Here is a 22,163-nt window from a genome sequence, read left to right as displayed (position 1 = left end):
GTTGGGTCATTACACTAATTTGAATTCTTTTTCCCCCATGTTAAGTTCTCCTCACACCTTCTATGGGTCATCTCGATTATCACTTCAAAGTTTTTTCTTCTGCTGCTACTGATAGCTCATCTCAATTGATTGGCCTCTTACAATTGGTATGCATACTTCCACCTTTTCATGTTCTCTGTATGTATAAATATCTTCTGTCTGTGTGTTTCACTCTATACATCTGAAGAAGTGAGCTGTAGCCCACGAAAGCTTATGCTGAAATAAATTTGTTAGTCTCTAAGGTGCCACAAGTACTCCTGTTCTTTTTGCGGATACAGACTAACACGGCTGCTACTTTGAAATCTGATTTTTCTGAATGCTGCCAGGGAGCATTCCACATACCAGACAGAGGTCCCCGAAACCCATTTTGGGAAGCCCTCAGGGACTTATGAAAAGACTCTAAGAGACTGGCAAATTACCAGTACTACATCTCTGCTATCATTTTAAACTTACAAACTTTAACTCACTTGTTATATATTTTATTTGCTTTAACCTTTTAATAACTCTCATTTCTTTTCTTAGCTAATACATCTTTAATTTAATTTACTAAAGAAATTGGCTATAGCAGGTCTTTGGTGTGAAATCCAGAAGCAACCAGTGACCCGGGGTGAGTGACCGATCCTTTGGGATTGGAAGAACCTAATGTAAGTAATTTTTGGTTTTAGTGATCTTTAACCACAAAGTCCATAAATGATAAAGAGATGCTAAAGAACTTAAGGGGACTGTCTGTGGCTTCATGATAAAAGCAATATAGTGATCCAGGAATACACTTTTCTTACTGGCTTGGTGAAATCTAATAATAGAATATACCACCAGTCTGGGGTGTCTGCCCTGGTTTCTGAAAGTATGGCCTAAGTTTAGCACTCTTAGCTCTGAGCCACTCCAGACAATGTGACAGCACTGAAATCATTTTTTTGCTTTTCAAGCCTCAGTCTAAGGCAGGATTTCAAGTTCTTAAATAAAGTAAAGAAAAAGGTTTCAGTGCTTTGCAGGAGAACATCCGTTAGTATATTCTGACTGAAAGTCTTTAAAGGTATGACACAGATCCAATATCTGTACTTTATGTCATGGAGAATAAACAAAGCAATACATAGAGAAGTAATGTATGTCTTATATAATGTTTTTTAATATATGTGGTCTATAGATACCCAGAAAAGTTTCATTTATAAAAGCTAGTAATTTCTGAATTTGCTAGGTAAAAAGATTATTTCCTCAGATCTTGTCCAGCCGATGAGGATATGGTGGGCTGATGATGTGACGCTTTCATTTATTTATGTATGTCTCTAATCTAGGTTCTTGTGTTTTACCTGGTGAATGTGTTTGCACCTCTACAACTTGCAGGGGGGCTGTGTGGGTTGAGTTCTTGAATAAGCTAGAATTTTCCAACTCCATCTTGCTCATGTAGATGAGTTAATCTCTTAGGCTATGTCTACAACCTGAGCTAGGAATGTGATTTCCCCTTCTTGTGTACACATACTTGCACTTTCTCTCAACCAGCTAGTATGAGCATAACTAGCAGAGTGGCTATGGTTGCACGGGTAGCAACAGTAGAGGCACAGCTGAGCCATGTCAAGTACATATCCACAAATTTCAGGCAGGTTTGTACTCAGCATGGCTCAGCCATGCCTCCGCTGCCTCTACTAGTGCTACTGTGACTATGCTGCTTTTTATACGTGCACTAGCACGAGTGTGTGTTTGCAAGCAGAGGAGTCACACCCCTACCTTACAGTGTAGACATATTCAAAGTCTTAATATGAGATCTGGATGATTTTCAAACTCATCTGCAAATTCTGAAATAGCTTTACTTCAGAGACCTAAGAGGTGATCCTGAAATATGCACAGCTGACATTTTGGTAACAAGTATAGCATGGGCAATGGCAGTGAAAGCTGCTTTTTACTGCCCCATTGATGAGACCAGTAAATACCATCTCCAGGCCAACAGGGCAGTCCAATCTCAATGCCCTTGTACCAACTGGGAACTAAACCGAAGCCATCAACCCATTTCTCATAGATATCCAAACAACCATCAGACCACAATGACTTTCACTCACCTGACCATACCCTTTCTGTGTTATACTCAGTGCAGTCTATGATGCAAAGCAATATTTATATGAATGAAATATATTATACTGTATATTTTCTGATAATACTTTGCTTTGCTCCCTGTAATTTAGCGTTGCTTCTCTAATGGCTGCCTAGGTTTTACTTAGCAACATAGCATAATTAGAGAGTAGAAATTCCATGTTCCTGGAAATTACTTGGTAGCTGCACTTAGATATAAAGCAGAGATAATGTTACATTATTTTTTGGACCGTTACTAGGTAGAAAAGTAATCATTGGGCAACCTACTTTCTGCTTTAAAAGACAGAAATAACCATATAGTCACTTTGCACTTCAATGTGTGTGCTGTGTAATCACCCTGCCACTACAAAAAGAAAAAAAAAAGAGATAAAGAAGAAGAATATAAATTTAAAACTGGCATAAGAAAGTTAAAATATCTATGAGATTTTGCCTATCCCAGCAGCTCAATGGTCCTGTGGCTCTGATTCTGTTGCACTAAAGCAGTGGTTCTCAAACTTTTTATATTGGTGACCCCTTTCACACAGCAAGTCTCTGAGTGTGACCTCGCCCCTTATAAATTCAAAACAGGGGGGTAATTTAATTTGATTTAAATTTAACAAGGGCTCAGGTTGTCAGCCCCGTGCCTGGCAGAGTTGGGGCTGTTAGCCCCCACCAGGTGCTGGGCTGATAGCTCGCAACCCTCAGATAATAACCTTATGACCCCCTGAAGTGTCTTGACCCCCAGTTTGAGAACCTCTGCACTAAAGTCATCTGAGTGACATTATGTATTTTTTGATAGAGTGCTTATTAAATTATGAGCTGAACTCCTAGCTCCATGGAAGTCAGTTGCAAAACTCTCATTTACTTCTGTGAGAACAGGATTTCACTCACAGAGTTCACACACACCTCTAGGTTTGCCAGAAGAACATTTAAGTACTTTGGGACAGAGAAATGCAACTATGGAACTTACAGGTTTTGCCAGTGGAATAGGGTGTGTCCTTAACAGATGTATTCTTAACTAGTTGCTCCTGAACAGATTGGGGGTATTTTTTTTATAATAAAAGCTCTAATGCATATATGCAAAACCTCTGACCAAATGTTCATAAGTTTTAAATTATTGACCTCACTGCTTTCTATCTCAGGGCTTGTCTTCATTACAGTGTTAGCACAAGGTATAACTTAAGTGTTGCCCCTAACCCAACTCTTGTGCCCATATACAAATCTCTAGCTTAAGCAAAGAGGGGCTTTTCAAGTTAACTATCTTGTTAAGGGCTCAAGCTCCCTCTAGCTTGAAGCTGCTGATGCGCATATTAGTAAGGCAGTGGGGACTCAGCTACTCTGTGCTGCAAATACAAATGCTGAGTGCTACTAGTGCTGTTTTGCAGTGTGGCTGCTCTTGCTGGAGCTAGTCTATCTCATGAGGAGTTAACGCCAGTGTAGATAACTTGAGGCAACATGGAGTGAAGATAGGCCCTCAGTGAGAATCATGAAACAAGCAAAATCTGAAGTTTTTAGTTTCATCCCTCTCTGAATGATCCAAGTACAAATTTTCTGATTGGAACTTCTAGGTAAAAGGTATATGTTTTTCCCGTGTGATTAAGTAAAACATGGCTCAAATGATTTGTGCTCAAACATTCCAAAACAATTCAATGAGAAGTGTTGCGACTAAGGCCTGGTCCACACTAACCCCCCACTTCAAACTAAGATACACAACTTCAGCTACGTGAATAACGTAGCTGAAGTTGAAGTACCTTAGTTCGAACTTACCGCGGGTCCAGACGCGGCAGGCAGGCTCCCCTGTCGACTCCGCGTACTCCTGTCGTGGAGCAGGAGTACCGGCGTCGATGGCGAGCACTTCCGGGATCGATCTGGGATCGATTTATCGTGACGAGACAAGACGCGATAAATCGATCCCAGAAGATCGATTGCTTACCGCCAGACCCGGAGGTAAGTATAGACGTACCCTAAGAATATAACATTTCACAAAAGGATTAATTTGGTCAATAAAGGGAAGGAAGGGTAGCCTATTGAATTAGGACTTGGGTGACATGGGTTCAATTCATGGCTCTGCTATTGTCTCGCTGTGTGATCTTGGGCAAATTGCTTCACCTTCCTGTATGTCAGTTTTCCCGTTCATAAAATAGGAATAATAATACCGACTTCCTTTATAATGTGTTTAGAGAACTACACATGAAAAGAGCTAGGTATTATTATTAAGCAATTGGAAAATGGGGTTAGAAGGGAAGCCACATTTGACCCTAATTATAGCATTCACTCCCAAGGCCACAGTCCTACAAACAGTTATGCATGTGCTTAATTTTGAAATCTCTGGTACTACTCTCATGCTTAAAGTTAAAAAAGTGTGTAAATGTTTGCAGGATCAGGACCTAAGTGACTGCTATAATGAAACAAGGACTACCAAGTATAATATTATCTGGTTAGGATGAGGATGTGCCTGGGCTGACTAGATACAATCATTTCTGAAGGGTTGTATGTTTGTTTGGCCACATGTGAACTGTGACAAAAGAATGTATGTTGCCTGCTAATGTTCGTTTCGGGTTTTTTAAGAAAGACCCTCTCCTGATTTGCAGCTGAGCTTGCACCTCAATTATTTTAGATTCCAGAAGAAGCATTATTGTCTGTTTTGACTCTATTTTTGGTGTGCAAATGGAGTTCTTTTAGAAATAGGTAGCATTCAATCTTGCATTCTAATGGGGGATTTAGAATACCTGGATTTATCCTTCACCAAAGTCAGCCTTTCATATCGAAATTCCAAAGTGTCAAAATGATTGAGAATAGATGTGAAAACTATTAATTATGTTTATTTTAAACAATTTCCGAGTTTCAATAACTCTGCACATGGTAGGTGAACATGATGGTACTTCTCTACTTGTCTGTATGGTATTTTTATTGCAATCATTTTAAATGCCCTACTTTCAATAATAATAATAATAATAATAATAATAATAATTTTTAAAAATTACTGTGACCTTTTAGTTCTTTCTTTTTTTTTTACAAAATTTGTTTTAAATAATTCCAGGAATTCTGATCATGAAATTAATTACGTTAAAATCGGTTGACTTTATCAAGCCAGTCTTTATTAGGAACAAAATGAAGGCAGGGAGGAATAACTAACTCTCATGTCTTTTTCAAACTATTAAAATTGTTAAGATTTTTCAAACACCATTCTTAAGACAATTTATTTAGAAATATTTTGTTCAGCAAACTGTTGGAAAAGGAAGTGGCTGTAGATTAGGAGGTGGTGGATCTAACAGATAGAATACTAGACTGAAAACTTGGGCACTTTGCTTCTCCTTACAACTGTTTACATTTCTCTGACTATTTTAAATTCTGAGCTTTTGGGGGCAAGCAAATATCTCTTACTCTGTGTAAATAGAGCACCTAGCATCATAATAATATCCAGCTCTTATCAATGGAATAATAGTACCTAGCTTTACATTAGTAGATCTCAAAGCACCTTACGGCATCATTGTACCCATGTTATAGCGGGGGATACTGAGATACAGAGAGGAGCAGTGACTTGTGGGAGATCATCAGCAGGCAAGTGGTGGAACTGAGACTACAATTCAGGTTTTGTGTGACCCAGTCCAATGTTCTACCCAGTAGACCATAATGGGTCCCTGGTCATAGCTGGGGACTCAAGAAAGGACTACAATGCAAATGAAGATATGAAGAGTATACAAGTTAAAAAGAAAGAGGCCATTGATTGACACTGTACCATCATCCCCATGTGCCTTAAAGTGTGGGATATGCATAGAATAGAGGCCACTCAATGGTTCAGAGGTGTGTTAAAAACATGATTGTCTAGAGGGCCTTTAGATTGCAAAATTGTTGAAAAAGGAGATCTAATATTTTCTATTCTTTCACACCACATATGTTGCAGAAGTCCTTAAAAAACTTTGTGAAATATACTTTTTTATTTTATTTTCAGCAGCAGCAGTGGGGTCATTGAAGTACCCCAGACTGTCTTCTGAAGGTTAATTAATTTTATGCTAAGAAGCCAGGCTTTCCGAAACAGCCACCTAATAGAAATAACAACACCGTCTTTAATTAACAAACATCAGATCTCATAGTCAGTAGAGTAATGTGAGGACACATGAACCTGAAGTCTTTATATTAGCTCACCCCATAATTATTTCTCCAGACTGTCAACTATGCCTGGTTCTTTCTCCAAAAATTGTAGTATGTCCTCGATCACGTCTAATTCCTTATTAAATCGTGAGTCATAAAAGCAGAATGTTTCTGATTATAAAATATAACTAAACTTCCTTTCTTTGCAATTACATACAGTATGAAATGCACATTTGGCTCTCTATGGTCACAGATTTGTGTTTATATCCATGTTCCTAATTCTGTGTCATATATGTACTGATCAGCCACTAGAAAATTCTGAAGAATGTGGCAAAAACTGTTGATCTAATACTTTAGAAAATCTCTAAACATATTGATATATTTATCCAACCAAAATATTTTGAAATATATTTTGCTATTAATATCCTAGATAGGAAAAGGTACACCATGTGCATCAATTATTGTGTAGGAGATCAGTGGCTATTACTTATTACACTGGTCTACAATTTTTGAGAAGTCGTCTGCTTCAGAGATAAAATGTGCTATTTATTATGTATTTTGATGTGCTGAATTCAAATATGACAATTAAAACAACTGATTGGCTACTGTTTCTAAGATATTTAAGTTTTTACATTTTATGTCTATGTATATTGTGTAGATAGTAGAGTTTTAATCATAAATTGTAAACCTAGGTCTTTTCATGTGTTTATGGTTGCTTTACATGATAATATTTCACCTGTCCTGTTTATGTAACACTTTAAAAATCAGCAAAAGGGTTATATAAATAAAATTTATTATGAAACAAAAGGCAAAAAACTATTCTGTACATAGTTTAGTCCTATTCAGTGTCTACTCGGCGCTTCTTGGCTTGTCTCTTGTATTCATTAAATGGAGCATCTCTTGTCACTGTCCAGCAATAGTCTGCAAGCATTGATGGGCTCCATTTGCCCTGATATCGTTTCTCCATTGTTGCAATGTCCTGGTGAAATCGCTCACCATGCTCGTCGCTCACTGCTCCGCAGTTCGATGGAAAAAAATCTAGATGAGAGTGCAAAAAATGTATCTTTAGTGACATGTTGCAACCAAGGCTTTTGTATGCCTTGAGGAGGTTTTCCACCAACAACCTGTAGTTGTCTGCCTTGTTGTTTCTGAGAAAATTTATTGCCACTAACTGGAAGGCTTTCCATGCCATCTTTTCCTTGCCACGCAGTGCATGGTCAAATGCATCATCTCGAAGAAGTTCACGAATCTGAGGACCAACAAAGACACCTTCCTTTAACTTAGCTTCACTTAACCTTGGAAATTTTCCACGGAGGTACTTGAAAGCTGCTTGTGTTTTGTCAATGGCCTTGACAAAGTTCTTCATCAGACCCAGCTTGATGTGTAAGGATGGTAACAAAATCTTCCTTGATTCAACAAGTGGTGGATGCTGAACACTTTTCCTCCCAGGCTCCAGTGACTGTCGGAGTGGCCAATCTGTCTTGATGTAGTGGGAATCTCTTGCACGACTATCCCATTCGCAGAGAAAACAGCAGTACTTTGTGTATCCAGTCTGCAGACCAAGCAAGAGAGCAATAACCTTCAAATCGCCACAGAGCTGCCACTGATGTTGGTCATAGTTTATGTACCTCAAAAGTTGTTTCATGTTGTCATAGGTTTCCTTCATATGGACTGCATGACCAACTGGAATTGATGGCAAAACATTGCCATTATGCAGTAAAACAGCTTTAAGACTCGTCTTCGATGAATCAATGAACAGTCTCCACTCATCTGGATCGTGAACGATGTTGAGGGCTGCCATCACACCATCGATGTTGTTGCAGGCTACAAGATCACCTTCCATGAAGAAGAATGGGACAAGATCCTTTTGACGGTCACGGAACATGGAAACCCTAACATCACCTGCCAGGAGATTCCACTGCTGTAGTCTGGAGCCCAACAACTCTGCCTTACTCTTGGGTAGTTCCAAATCCCTGACAAGGTCATTCAGTTCACCTTGTGTTATGAGGTGTGGTTCAAAGGAGGAGGATGGGGGAAAATGTGGGTCTTGTGACATTGATGGTTCAGGACCAGAAGTTTCATCCTCTTCCTCTTCCTCGTCTGACTCAAGTGAGAATGATTCTGGTGCATCAGGAACCGGCAGTCCTTCTCCATAGGGTACTGGGCGTATAGCTGATGGAATGTTTGGATAATGCACAGTCCACTTTTTCTTCTTTGACACACCTTTCCCAACTGGAGGCACCATGCAGAAGTAACAATTGCTGGTATGATCTGTTGGCTCTCTCCAAATCATTGGCACTGCAAAAGGCATAGATTTCCTTTTCCTGTTCAACCACTGGCCAAGATTTGTTGCACAAGTGTTGCAGCATATGTGTGGGGCCCACCTCTTGTCCTGATCTCCAATTTTGCAGCCAAAATAAAGGTGATAGGCTTTCTTAACCATAGTGGTTATACTGCGCTTTTGTGATGCAAAAGTCACTTCACCACAAACATAGCAGAAGTTATCTGCACTGTTCACACAAGTACGAGGCATCTCTGCTCACTTTGGCTAAACAGAAATGTGTCCCTTTGCAAAATCAAACACTGACAAATAAGAGAGCACGACACTGTATGATTTCTAGAGCTGATATAGGGCAATTTGTTCAGCAGAGTGATGTAAGCTTCGTTATGATTGCATCATCCATGACTTCTAGGAATAACATGATGCAATTCATATCATGTATGACGCAATACCAGCTTCAGATTGCATCATTCATTGTTTTGCCTAAAAAGCAAGTACTGTCCAAACCCAGTCATGGATTTATTCATAGATCCAGTCAAAGATGTATTTTAGTCATTTCTGGTTTAAATTGAGATCCCTTCCCTTTATAACTCACTTATCCTCCCAAGTCAAGGGTCGTATATACTGACCCAATAGCATATCTTGAAAACTAGAGCCAATCAACAATTTTAAGCATCATTTTTGTTCTCAGTGACCCAGAATTAGTAAAGTTTGACTACATTTATTTCAGAAGCATTTTGGCTGTAAAGCAGTGTTATTAATATTTATTACAGTAGAACCTAGATGCCCCAACTGAGATTAGGGCTTTATTGTGCTAATCACTTTACAAACACAAAATGAGAGACAGTCCTTGTCCTGGTCGCATTGCTATTTAAATAATAAGACAGAAAAAGAGCAGGAGGGGAAACTGAGGCACAGATAAGTGATGTGACTTGCCCAAGGTGACCCAGCAGGAACATGGCAGAGCAAAGACTAGAACCCAGGACTCCTCATTCTCACTGTTGGGCTCTGTCTACTAGATTACAGTTCCAAAATAAAAATTAGAGTAAAACATCAAGGTAAATAGTGAAATATTTGCAGGCTTTACCCTACGTAATGCCAGTATGCTCACAATGCCATCATTACAAAAACTCTTTTCATTACTTACGTGTCTTACTAGTAACTTGTCACTGACTGTCTAAAGAAACAAAAGCATAACATAATTTTATGACTAATTTTATTCTACAAACATGTCTAAGGAAAAACATCACTAAAATTGAACTAACAATTCATGAAAATAAAGCAAAACAATAAAAAAGAATCAATCTGAAATTCATCCCCCTGCAGAGGGTCAGCCAAAGTCTATATGATGGGTAAAGTGGGATCTGAGTGGTGCAGATGCCTGTTCTGGTCCCCTGCATGGGGTTAATTTCACTCTAAATGCACAGCAGGAGCTAGTTTCACAGTTTCAGTTACAATATTACACCTGTACCCCGAGTGGTATGCCCTTTAAACAGAATAATACACCCTGATATCTATAGAACCTTTCTCACTCTTATGGGCTCCCTTCTGAAACAAGAAGACTCACTGTACGGCCCAAGGAATCAATAAAGAGGCACGTATCTGCTTATAATGGATACATCGGCTAATCTGTGAAAGGTAGATCAGAGTCAATTCCATTGACTTCATTAACAGTTGAGGGTGTTCATCACCTGCAAGGACTGACTCCCATGTTAGGATATGTCTGCACTATGGGGAACTATACCAGCATAGCTATATTGCTGCAGCTATGACAGCATAACCCCTTACTGTAGATGTAGCCTACAACACGGGAAGGGTTTTTTCCAATTCGTGTAGGAACATCATTTCCTCTGAACAACAATAGCTACATTGATGGGAGAATTATTCTGTTGACATAGCTCTGCCTGCATTGGGGATTAGGTCAGCATAGCAATGTTTTTTCACACCCCTGACCAAGGTAGTTATGTCAACCTAACTTTTTAGTGTACAGAAGCCTTAGTAAATCTAAGCGCTATCCGTGCTCTGAATGCTGTCTTATGGAGCTTGGCTGTAGGAACAATACTTTTGATTTAATTACTTACTATGAAAGTATCACAAGAGCTATTGGTACTTTACATCCCTAGCATGTCTAATGTGCATCAGATTATTTTAGCACCTGATCTTGCAAGTTCTTTGCCACCCTCATCTCATACTGAGGTCAATCAGAGATGAAGACACACAGCACCATGTACTGTCAGTGCTTTAAACAGTGATTGTAGGCAAAACTCTTTCAGTGCTTAATACTATTGTTCTCTGCCTCACCTAAGTGAGTCGATGGTTTCTTCTCAAAGACTGTGAGGTTCATTATACTGGGCAAAAATAGAAGAAATCATTAATTATTATTCCCCATTTCAATTAACTGTAGCTCAGACAATATTCCTTCCTTACGAGGCTGAAGACATCTTAGGCTTGCAAGATAACTGTTACTTATTCTTAGCTATAGGTCAGATAAGTTTCATCCATCCAAGTCAGTCTGAAAACCAGACCTGTTTGGAAGGTGCTTGGACTATCTCAGAACAGAAAGGAAGCTTTTTAGTTATAGAATTAATATTCCATATCATTCATTAAAATCAGTTTCAATTGAGATGAACGTTGGACAATGTTTATGCAAACTTAAATCTCACTCTGACAAGCTCCCTTTGGTATGGGTTTCATTAGCTTACATAGTTGACTGATGTCCTCTCTCTGGCTAGGTGAGCCTGGACTTTTCCTTAACGAAAAAGGGTACATGAGTTACTGCCTAGAACAGGACAAAGCAGGCCTGTCTGTCAGGGGGGCTGCAGACATACACAGGGACATATTTTCTTACTTGTGGTTTTATCCTCTCAGTTTCTTTGTTTCTGCATGGAGGCATCACTTAACCTTCCTGGGGGAGTGACATTTCACAATTCATGCTGTTCTGACTGGCTTGATGCTATTAGGGATACTTTGTGTCTTTAAACAGTGAGTGACATGGAATGGTTTTCCAGTCCTGGCAGGACCTTTATGTATTGGATATTTTTGCTCTCAGAGACTAAATTAGCATAAAACATGGGATCCCAGAACTTCCTGGAGTATAGGAATTACTCATCCCAACCATAATGACAGGTTTCAGAGTAGCAGCCTTGTTAGTCTGTATCCACAAAAAGAACAGGAGTATTTGTGGCACTTGAGTACTTATGCTCAAATAAATTTGTTAGTCTCTAAGGTACCACAAGTACTCCTTTTCATTCCAACCAGTGATCCATCTTTTCTAATATCCTGTATTTAACAGTGGTCACTACCTGATACTTCAGATGCTTAACGCTCTGTAGTTCAGCACTTCCAGTCCAAAAGCTAGCAAGACTCTGAGAGATTTGTTTTTTGACTCACATATCATGCATTCAAGTAATGCAGAATAAAAGGAAGCTTTTATTCACTTCTGTCTTTTCCATTTAAAAGTACTGGGTTCTTCTTCAGAAAGAAGCATGATAAATTTACTTTTTATAGAAATAAATAATAATCATTAATAAAAAGACCACTTTATAAAGAGTACAACGCATGGAACATTCCAAATGAATGATGCACTCAAAACTAGGTTTCCTTCAATCTTTGCATTACCTTTGCATTAAGGGGTTGAAACACAATAAAAATGAAAACATTAGCGAACTTAAAAGGAATCCACAAAACAAGATTTCTAAGCCTAAATGTTGTCCACATGCATTAGAATCTCAGGTAGAAAGCATCAGTTTTGTAGTGTTGCCAACATTTAAAACACTTTCCTGGAACAATTCTGGGAAGGGGCCAGAGTCTAGAGATTTCGGTGGGGGTTGTGGAGGCTTGTGGAGGCAACAAGGGGGTTGCTAGGTTTGGAAGTGTCAGCACTGGTTAAAGAAGATTGAAACAGGAGAGGGAGCTCTTACTGCACCAGTCAAGGAGGAGGGAAAGCTGTTTGAAAGCACTGCTTACCTGAGCCAGGGAAATGAAGGGGAGCTCACTCTATGTATGTGAGCAGAGGAGAGATAACTGCACTCCCTTTATTTTAACCTCTGGGAGAGAGGGGTTGCTGGGTTGAAGGACAGGAGGATGATTGCTGAGTTTGAGGAGACAGAAAAACGGTCCCTGGGTTTTGTAGAGGTAGAAGAGGAGATGGCTAGGTTTGGGGAGGCTGGAGTGCTGGGATCTGTTGATCTGGGCTTGGTGGACTACTCTTTAAAAGCAAATCCCATCCCATCCAAACCCCAAATCCTGTTTGGTTTTCCCCCTGACCTTGAAAGGGTCATGAGATGAACAAGTGGAGTTTCCATCTCTTCACTTTATGCTGAAGTTCTGGGTTGGGACTGATACTGTGTGATAAGCTATAAGAAGGTTAGTCTCTTTCTTGGATGAAAAGTGATACTCCAAGTAGAAAGAAAAAATGAGAAACTCTAAATACTGCAGCACAGATCCAAATCAGATCCTCAGATTATCTGTGTTCTCTTTCTCTCAGCTCCCTGCTTTATTTTTGTTGAAGTCAACAAAAAAAAAATAAGGAACATGTTTCTTTCTTCAGGCAGAGCGCTGCAGTTCAGCTCCTATTTCCTTTGAGTGCTAGTGCCAGTGAAAATAGATTTTGCTATTTTTGTTTTAGTTTCCATCACTAAAACCATCTTGTGATTTGGGTCAGTTTGGCAAAAGTGGCAGGAAATAGCAGGGATGATGTAGGTTAGAAATGAGTTACCCCAGCAAATCTAAGTGGGGAGGTGTGAACAGCATCTGCCTATATTATGTTTGGTACAAGCCAGTCCTCTGAGTCCCTTGTTTGCACGAGTGTTCTATTCACTCACCAAATAAAAATATAGAAGAAATGCATCATGTGTTTAGAGCAAAAGTCATTATAGTATTGAATAGTCTGATGACTATATATAATATATAAAATATTTATTATATATTTTATTTATTTTATATATACATATATTTATAAATTTATTAGCCTATGGTGAATCTATTGTGTAAAAGTTTATGCAAGGCAAGCATTTCCTGTTCCTGCAAATCATTGGGTTAAGTGAACAGCTGTAGAAAAGTGGTATATTATTAATCTACAACAGGCTCCGAAATGCTTTCACAATGGCTGCTTTTCAGTTTCCAAAATGTGCTTGAGCATCTAAAGTTCTGAACAGATGTGGCTACATCCAAACTGCTGTACTAAGTATTGCGTGTAAGTCCTATAAATGTTTCACAACTTTTAAATATTGTCCCTAAATTTAAAAATGACACAACAAACATGGCTTGGCGTTATGCCAATGACATCAGTACAGCTTCAAGGGAGAGATTTGGATCTTGGCAGAGCAGAAGATAGCAAAGCAATGGTATGAATCCTTTTGTTACTGCTGTTTAAAAGATTTAAATGACTCATTTCTAAGGCTGTATAAAAGGATGCTGATGGGATGGAATCAGAATCAGCTTGACACTTCATATTGGAGTCTGACATGCTAAACGGACCAAGGGCCTTGGGCCTGATTCTGATTTGTCTTACATCAGCTTTAAACCAGTGTAACACCAAAGACTTCCATAGACTTGCTGGTATAAATGAGAGGATAATCACGTCATACCTCTTCTTAAATGTCTGCAATACATCTAGCTTCCTAATGGTGCTATATAAATAATAAGTTAGAAACAGACAGAGCATTACATAAACATATTGCCAAACATGGGGTTTGTAATGTGATTACACCACTGTGCATCCCTGCAAATAATGTAATCACATCTGACTTCCTCCACAGTGTATGCACAAACAGCATGAATCCCACTCCTGGTGCACTGGCAGAAGGAGAGGTTTGGGTTCAGCTTAAACTCTTCCAGGCTTGGAGGTGAGCAGCAGAACCTCAGCACCCAAACTTCTCTGGATTTCCTTCTACTTTTTACAGTGTACCATAGATATTTTTTGTTGCCTGGTAATATTGCTGTGATAGTCATCTGCATGCTAGAAAAATATACACATCTGCACCCTTCGAGTCTGTAGAGTTAGATATTGTTTTATTATAGGAGTCAAAAGTGGACATTATAATTACTGGACTCAGATGCTTCCAGATTAGTATAAAAGGTGATTGAGAGTTGTTGGGGTTTTTTTTACTTCCTCATTTGGGCTCAGCTGCAAGAGGATGCTAATGCTATTTGGAGACCATTTAGCTGTGCCGATAGAATTACTGCTTTTGGTATATTCCTTGAGAGGCTGAAGTGCTAGCTGTTCAGTTGTAGTCTGCTAAACTGTAAATAAATAGACAAAGATATGATGAACTTTAAGTGTTGTTGTTACATTTATATCCTTTGGATAAACATTCCAAACTCAGGTGTACCTGGGGTGATTTTTTGCATGGGTGAGTTTTTGCAATGTTTGAGTACTGTAAATTTGACAAAAATCACTTTCCAGAGGCACTATATAAGCCACACCACCTTGACCGTGAGAGAAAAATAGCATCTTGTTTTTTTGAAATCAGTGTGAGCTCTGCTGTGGATTGAGAGCATGGGAGCAAATTCAAGCTCTTTGGGAGACAGACTGTAATTTTTGTGATATGGGAGCCTGATTCTCAGCCCCTGTAGAGCGGGAATCTCCAGGTGGCATAAATCAATGTGCCTCATTGTTTCCTTGTGCTTTTCTGTCTGTCTCTATCTGTCGCTATCTGTTTTCTTATACTTAGGTTGTAAAATCTTTGGGGGCAGGAACCATCTTTTTGGTCTGGTCCATGACTGGGTCCGAGGTGCTATCACAATACAAATGATAATTAATAATAATATACCTAGTAAATGGTTCTGCACCACCACCCATGTAGGCCCCAGCACAGAGGAAATGGCTAGAGTAAGGGGGGTGAGCTGCTTATTTTGAGTTGCTGGAAGAGCCCCACTGGTCAATTGGCACCCAAACACAGGTGAGAACAACCCAGAAACCAAACCAGCACTCAGCTGGCCCTTGAATCAGTGGTGTATAGTCCCGTTTTCCCCATCCCCTGGTCCTGTGTCACACACAGCTTAGATGGATCTGAGAATCAAGAAGGAGTATTTGTATAAGATACTTGATTCTATAATGGTTATGCTCCTCCTCTGTTCTTTGGGCGGGGGCGGGAGGGGTGCACATTAGTTTTCAAGAATGTCTATTAATCTCTGTTTGTTAGGTTCTGTTTTCAGTAAGCCTACGTCAAGTAACTGTGAGTCTCACTGGGAGTTTAGCTTTTTCCTTCTTTTGGAGGAAATGTTCATTTTCAGGAAACATAAATCAAATTAGAGCAGATGTGGAGAATGTGGAAATTTGTGTAATATTTTTAATGGAAAGATATTCATGACTTGGTTTCCCCACTCACTTTGTGTTGTCAACCACTGAAAGTGAAGGAGTTGATTTCTCCTCTGGGACAAGGGAGTAAGGGATTGAATATTAGTCAGACGAGCAGGTCAAGAATTGTCTATGTAAGACTACAATCGCCTTGAAGATACAATGGAAGACCAATGATCAGATATTATCTTTTTACAAGTGGCTGCCAAGGGAAAGCTTGACAATCTAGCAGACAAAGGTATAACAATGAGCCAGTGGTTGGAAGGTGAAACTAGACAAATTCAGACTGGAAATAACATGTATATTTTTAACACGGAGGGTAATTAATTATTGGAACAATTTACCAAGGGTTGCAATGCATTCTTCATCACTGGTGATTTTTGGATCAAGATTGCATGTTTTTCTATAGGATAAGCTCTAGGAGTTATTTTGGCAAAGTTCTATGACCTGTATTATACAGAAGATGAGATGATGATCACAGTCATCCCTTCTGCCATTAAATTCTATGATTCTATGTAGGGGGAACACAGCCTGACTGCAACGTGAACACAAAGATGTGAGGTATGAGCAGACTGTGATATGAGATTGCTGCTACCCTGTTCAAGTGATTGATGGAGACAAAATCCTGGAGGCTTTGGAGTAGAGGAGCAGCATGGACTCTCATGTAAGCTTTGCTTTTCCAAACAATCCTTAATTACCATATTGCAGCTGACTAATTGAGAGTAAAAGGTATTCCTGGACAGGTATTCGAAGATGGCAGAAAACACTTTTGTAAAATGTGCAAAGTTTTTCTGGACCATCAAAGGAAATCAACAATTTCAAATCACCTCACCAAATCACAGAAACATTTAATGAGAAACGCCACATTGCAGGGAGAATCACAAAAAAATGTAGTGTTCACATTCAACATGTTTCAACACAACCACAATAACATAACATGAGCAGTTGGATGTTGTCCCTCACTGGGTCTTAACTTGTGCCATGGCAAACATACCATTATCTAAAATGGACCATCCTTTCATACACCAGTTTCTAAACACTCGAGTGAAGAATGGTGGTGCAATTCCACGAGGTTACCAGCTTCAAGATGCATATTTTACAGATGTCTACAACACTGAGAGAAACAAACTTAAGGACAAAGTGAAGCATAACTATATGTCAGTTATATTCAATGAAATGACTGATGATGAGGGGTGCTATGTACTTAACATTTTACTCATATCGCTGGCAAAAAATGGTACTGGAAAGATGTCCTCCTATCTTGAAGACACACACTTCATGCAGAAAACAAATCACAGCACTATGTCTCAAGCAGTCATTCAGATTGTGCAAAGTTACAAAATTGCTTACAACAATGTAGTTGTCTTTTACATGGATAATGCTGCATACATGCATAAAGCTTACAAAACTGAACTGTCTGGACTGTTTCCCGATAGCATCCATGTAACATGCCTTGCTTACATAATCAGTCTGCTGGAGGAAAGTTTTCATAAGTCGTTCAAGGATGTCAATGCACTGGTAAAAGCTTTCTCACATATGTTCTATATGGCAGGGAGCAGGAAGATGAGGTACTTAAATTACAGCTGGCAAAAAAGTTGCCAGTGCTACAATGGCACCAGACTCATTAGCAACTAGATGTAACTGCTGGTTTATTGCTGTTCTGTACCATGAAATGCGCTTTCAATATTATCACGGCTTTGTTGAAGAAGAAATGGGTGTGCATGGCAACTCGGCACCACATCGTGGTGGGAACTTGAAAGTGCGTCAGATGAAACCCAATGTTTAATGCAGAAGATTAAACTGCATTTTGTCCATGAAATATGCAGGCCAGTCATTGACCTAATTGTTACATCTGAAACCCAGAGACAATGAACCCGCACACCTGCTGGGTGTGGTGTTCTGTCCCATCTAGTGGCACCGAGACAACTTAGAGAGAGAGTTAAATGAGTCTGCTCTACAGCCTTAGCTAAGGGCCATATTGGTTTTAGCTCATGCAGTAGAGGCTCATGCATTTAGCTCCAAAGGTCCCAGGTTCGATCCTGATGACTGGGGTCTGTTGGTGTTACAAATGCACTCTCTTTGCTTTTGAGAAAATGGAAGAACTGCTGTTTTTCCTTGAGACACATATTCAGTTTTCAGAGGAATCCACTCAAAGGTTTCTCAGGGTTGAAGATGTCAACAATGTAACAACTGATGAAAGTAGCAAGTTGGTGCACTTGTTTCGTTCAGCTGTTGACAATTCAGCTGAAAAGCTGAAGAAGTACATCAGTGATACTGAGGGTGGGCAGCCCGCAATTAAGTTCCTGAAATGCATAAGGAATGTCTCATGTCAAGGCAGATTATACTTCAATTCCTGGCTTCAGTGACATTTCAGCAGAGGAGTTTGCTTTGTATACTGGGAAGGTGGCACCCGATGTGATCCAGAGCACTCTACAGTCAGGAGAAATTGACATTGCCATGTTTTGGTCATCAACAGCCAACTGTCTTCTGAACTTAAATATATTAGCTTTCAGATACATAAATGCTGTAACAAACACAGCTGATGCTGAACTCAGCAGCTCTCTGTATAATCTTGTCCTCACCATTCAGAGGCGTTCTCTTTCAGAAGACAAACTGAAAGAGCTGGTGTTCCTTTATTTCAATCTTGGAATTTAAAAAGACTTTATGTTAACAAAAAATCCCAAGGTTTAGTTCTATTTTACTTTATTTACTTGCTGTGCTAGTATATTGATAAGCAGTATGCGAGACGAACCCAATATAACTGCCCAATAATTCTGTTACGTTGCACAATATTTGAGATACCACAAGGATGCAGAGCATTCTTTTGTTTAATTGTTTTTTGTTTTGCACTTTGAAAAGATGTGAGCATCTACTTAACTGCAGAAAAAGGTCATTTTGATGAAAATTATAAAAACTAATCTCAATTTAGCAAGCATTATATACAGCTTTATTTAATTTTAAAAATCACATGCTCTGAGTCACCTTTTTGTTGTTGTTCAAGAAATGATAAAGCACTACAGTAGATTCTGTGATAAAATATGCTATATAAATACAAAATTCCTGCATATATTTCTAAAGAAGCTTCAAATAGTGTTATATTTCAGTTAATTTGTTTTTTAAAAGGATTTAATTTTGCATAATTTAGATTTTTTCCTGTGCATATTTCCATGGGGTGTAAATGGAATGAGATGACAAACCGAAGGGAAATGTGGTTTAAAATGCAGACTGAATGAAGGGCCTCACTTCTGTCAACCCATGTCCCTCCAAAATAATAATAATTAAAAAATAGAATCATGTGGTTGATCCTTGTTTGAGGAAGGACTCGTACTCTGTTTATTTTTCCAGGACAGAGACACCCTCCCAGGGGTCTGGGATGTTTGAAGAGAAGGAGAACAATGTTTCCTGACTAAGAAACCATTTGGATGCTGTCCTGGTGAGAAAATTTCAGGGACATTTTTGCTGCTACTGACCCCACAGAAAAAAAGAAAAAGCTGATATCTACAATGAGGTTTAATTAAGTAAAGAATAGGTTGAGTCTAATTCCCTGTGGAAATGATAGAACAGAGGAAGGACTGCCTGGCCACGAGACTGAGAGCCAGGTGCCAGCATTGCCAGAGCAGCACCAGCAGGAACCGGTAGAAAGTAGCCCAGGGAAACAAGACTTTGGTCTGGTTGTGCTACTGGGATGTGAGGCAGTGACCACACATTTCCCCACTTACCCCTTGGCAGGATTGCCCACCACTGCTAGGGTCCTGGCTGGGACCCGGTGCAGGAGGGTGGATCCAGATCCTCCTACTGCCTGAACCTGGCTCCGTATATGGGGCGGGATGCGTCCTAACCTTTAGGCCAGAGGGCCAGAGTTATAGATTGTTGCTGTTTGCTCCAGCGTGGAGGCTGAGGGCCATAGACTGTTTAAGTGTTTAGCCACACCTAAGGGGCATGGGCCATAGACTATTGTCTACCTGACTAGGAGGCTGAGGCTACCGCTGACTTGGAGGGTTGCTATTTGGCTGACTTGCACAGTCGCAGCTGAAACCACCTGTTGAACTTCTGGCTGGTGTTCTGACTTCCTATCGCTGCCGGAAGTGGGTGTCCTGACCCCGAGAGGGAGGAACATTACAGCTGTTTATTGCTTTCTGTGGTGTGGTTGGGTGGGTGGTTGGGTGGGGTGGGAAATGGTGAAATTTTATGTAAACAAGCTATGACCAGAGAGAGCTTTCATCAAGATAAAATAATAAAACTACTAAGGTCCAGATTGTGGTTGGCTCTGTTGGGAGGAGTAGGGCAGGATTCTGATCCCCTGACTCATGTTAAGTATCAGCTTCCTTCACAAGTGGTCTCATTGTCTTCACTGGGACCACTCCCGGAGAAAAGGTACTGTGACGGGTTCCCCCCAAGGTGTCATTTGGAACTGGGGTACCACTGAGCCCTATGACACACCAGCCTGGGCTCGCTCTCTCACTGTGCTGCTGTGACAAGCTGCAGACACGCTCCCGGTCTTACACTTCCACCAGCATACACACAAGTAGGGACACACCCAGCTGCAGTACCTCCAGGCTCTCTAAATAGCTATTGCATGAGCCAACAGTAGAAAGGCTAAAGCCAAGGTAACTCTCTTCTCCCCAGGCATGTACCCCCTCTGGAGCATAAACACAAAATTATACCATCTTGCACTGCACAGGGAACTGTACAGCAAAAGCACATAGAGTGCACCCCCCCCCCGTCCCCATGTGGAAAGGAATATGCAACAGCTTTTGCTCCTTGAGCTACGATTTATTATTATTTATTAACTACAAAAGATGGATTTTAAATGATTATAAGTTATAATAAAGAGATCAAAGCAGATTACCTAGTAAATAAACAAAAACACAAACTAAGTCTAAGATACTAGAAAGATAGGATATGAATTAGCAAATTCTCACCCTGGCTGATGATACAAGCAGGCTGCAGATTCTTAAGGGACAAGCTGCACTTGTTTTACAGCTTGGAATCCCCAGGTCCTTCATACACAGGCTAGAAATCCCTTTAGCCTTGGTCCAGCACTTCTCCCAGTTCAGTCTTTGTTCCTCAGGTGTTTCCAGGAGTCCTCTTGTGTGAAGAGGGGTGAAGAACAACCAATGATGTCAGTCCCTGCCTTATAAAGCTTTAGCATATGGCGGGAACCCTTTGTTTCAAAACTTAACTTGGTTCCCAGACCGGTTTGTGGAAAAATACTTACATCCCAAGATGGAGTCCAGAGACATGTGCTCTGGTCACATAACCTTGCAGTGTTATAGAAGCTATTGCCTACAGGCTGGCCAAAATGCTCACAGGAAGGTTAAGCTATTCCACAGTCCATTGTCATTGCTGATGGGCCATCAGTCCCATCTGGCTTCTTCATTGTTGTACCTGAAAGGCTGGCTGTGGGTTTTTTCCAGTATAAGCCCATTTGAAATACAAATCCCTAGTCAATATTCATAACTTCAGAAACAAAAATGATACATGCATATAAATAGGATAATCAAATTCAGCAAATCATACCTTTTTCAATGATACCTCACAAGACCCGCATCATACAACATGCATCATAATTATGCCATAATTATATCATGATAATAGTACTGTGAAGAATATGGGGTGCAGTGTCACAGGTACTATTCAGTATCAGTGATGGATAAGAATCTGGCCCTGGACATTTTCTGTTTCTTTTTATTATTATTCCAAGCTTCTTTTCTTTTAATGTTCGATGGATAATGGAATATCCTTTCATTTTTTCAGTGTATTTGACAAATATTAACTGATTCCAGTTAGGCTGTTTTTTTTTTAAACTGACATTTTATATTCCCTCATAGTCTTTCTTTTTTATTAAAGCCCATATGTTTTTTGCTCTTAGATTTCCAACATAAGGTGCTATATGCTTTTTGATGTGTGCGTAGAACTTTCATTAACGCTAATAGGACTTATGTTCACACAGTGAGAGGAGAATATGCCCCTAGGTACTTTTGATCTCACAGCTAAGTAAACTGAAGCCTGACAATTGGAGTAAATGGTATAGTGAATAATGCCTTGGAATCATTATGTCAAAATTTTTATTGGGAATATTTTTTTCTGCTGACTGACTCCTTCATTATATGAATCATGTGAAGACAATGGATAAAATGAATAGCTGAATACTAAAAGTGCCCAACAAAATGGTGCCCCATGTTTTTTTCTGAGTAAATTGTGAGCAGTATATAAATTAAAATGTTACAAAGACTGTATGGTGCTTGTAGAAGGGGCTGAAGTTGTGTAATGCATTTCATACACTTGCCTTGTATTTCTGGAGACCCAGGTTCAAACACCAGTTTAGGCAATCTCTCAAAGTGAAAAGGAATGTGCTGGTCTCATCCTAATTTCTGCTAGGGATAATCA

At 39.7% G+C, this 22,163-nt stretch overlaps 1 long non-coding RNA gene across 1 annotated transcript; it reads left to right on the top strand.

Annotated features, from left to right (window-relative positions):
- Positions 1–302: 302 nt before the first annotated feature.
- LOC112118022 lies at positions 303–19,451 on the top strand. Its single transcript, XR_002909015.1, has 4 exons — positions 303–683; positions 14,233–14,319; positions 16,293–16,437; positions 19,119–19,451. It is a non-coding gene; the product is annotated as an uncharacterized LOC112118022 (long non-coding RNA).
- Positions 19,452–22,163: the final 2,712 nt, after the last annotated feature.

This window comes from Terrapene carolina, unplaced genomic scaffold (genome assembly GCF_002925995.2).
Source record: "Terrapene carolina triunguis isolate 2854851 unplaced genomic scaffold, T_m_triunguis-2.0 Scaffold38, whole genome shotgun sequence".
NCBI lineage: Eukaryota > Metazoa > Chordata > Testudines > Emydidae > Terrapene > Terrapene triunguis.
This window is presented reverse-complemented; position numbering and strand designations above follow the sequence as displayed.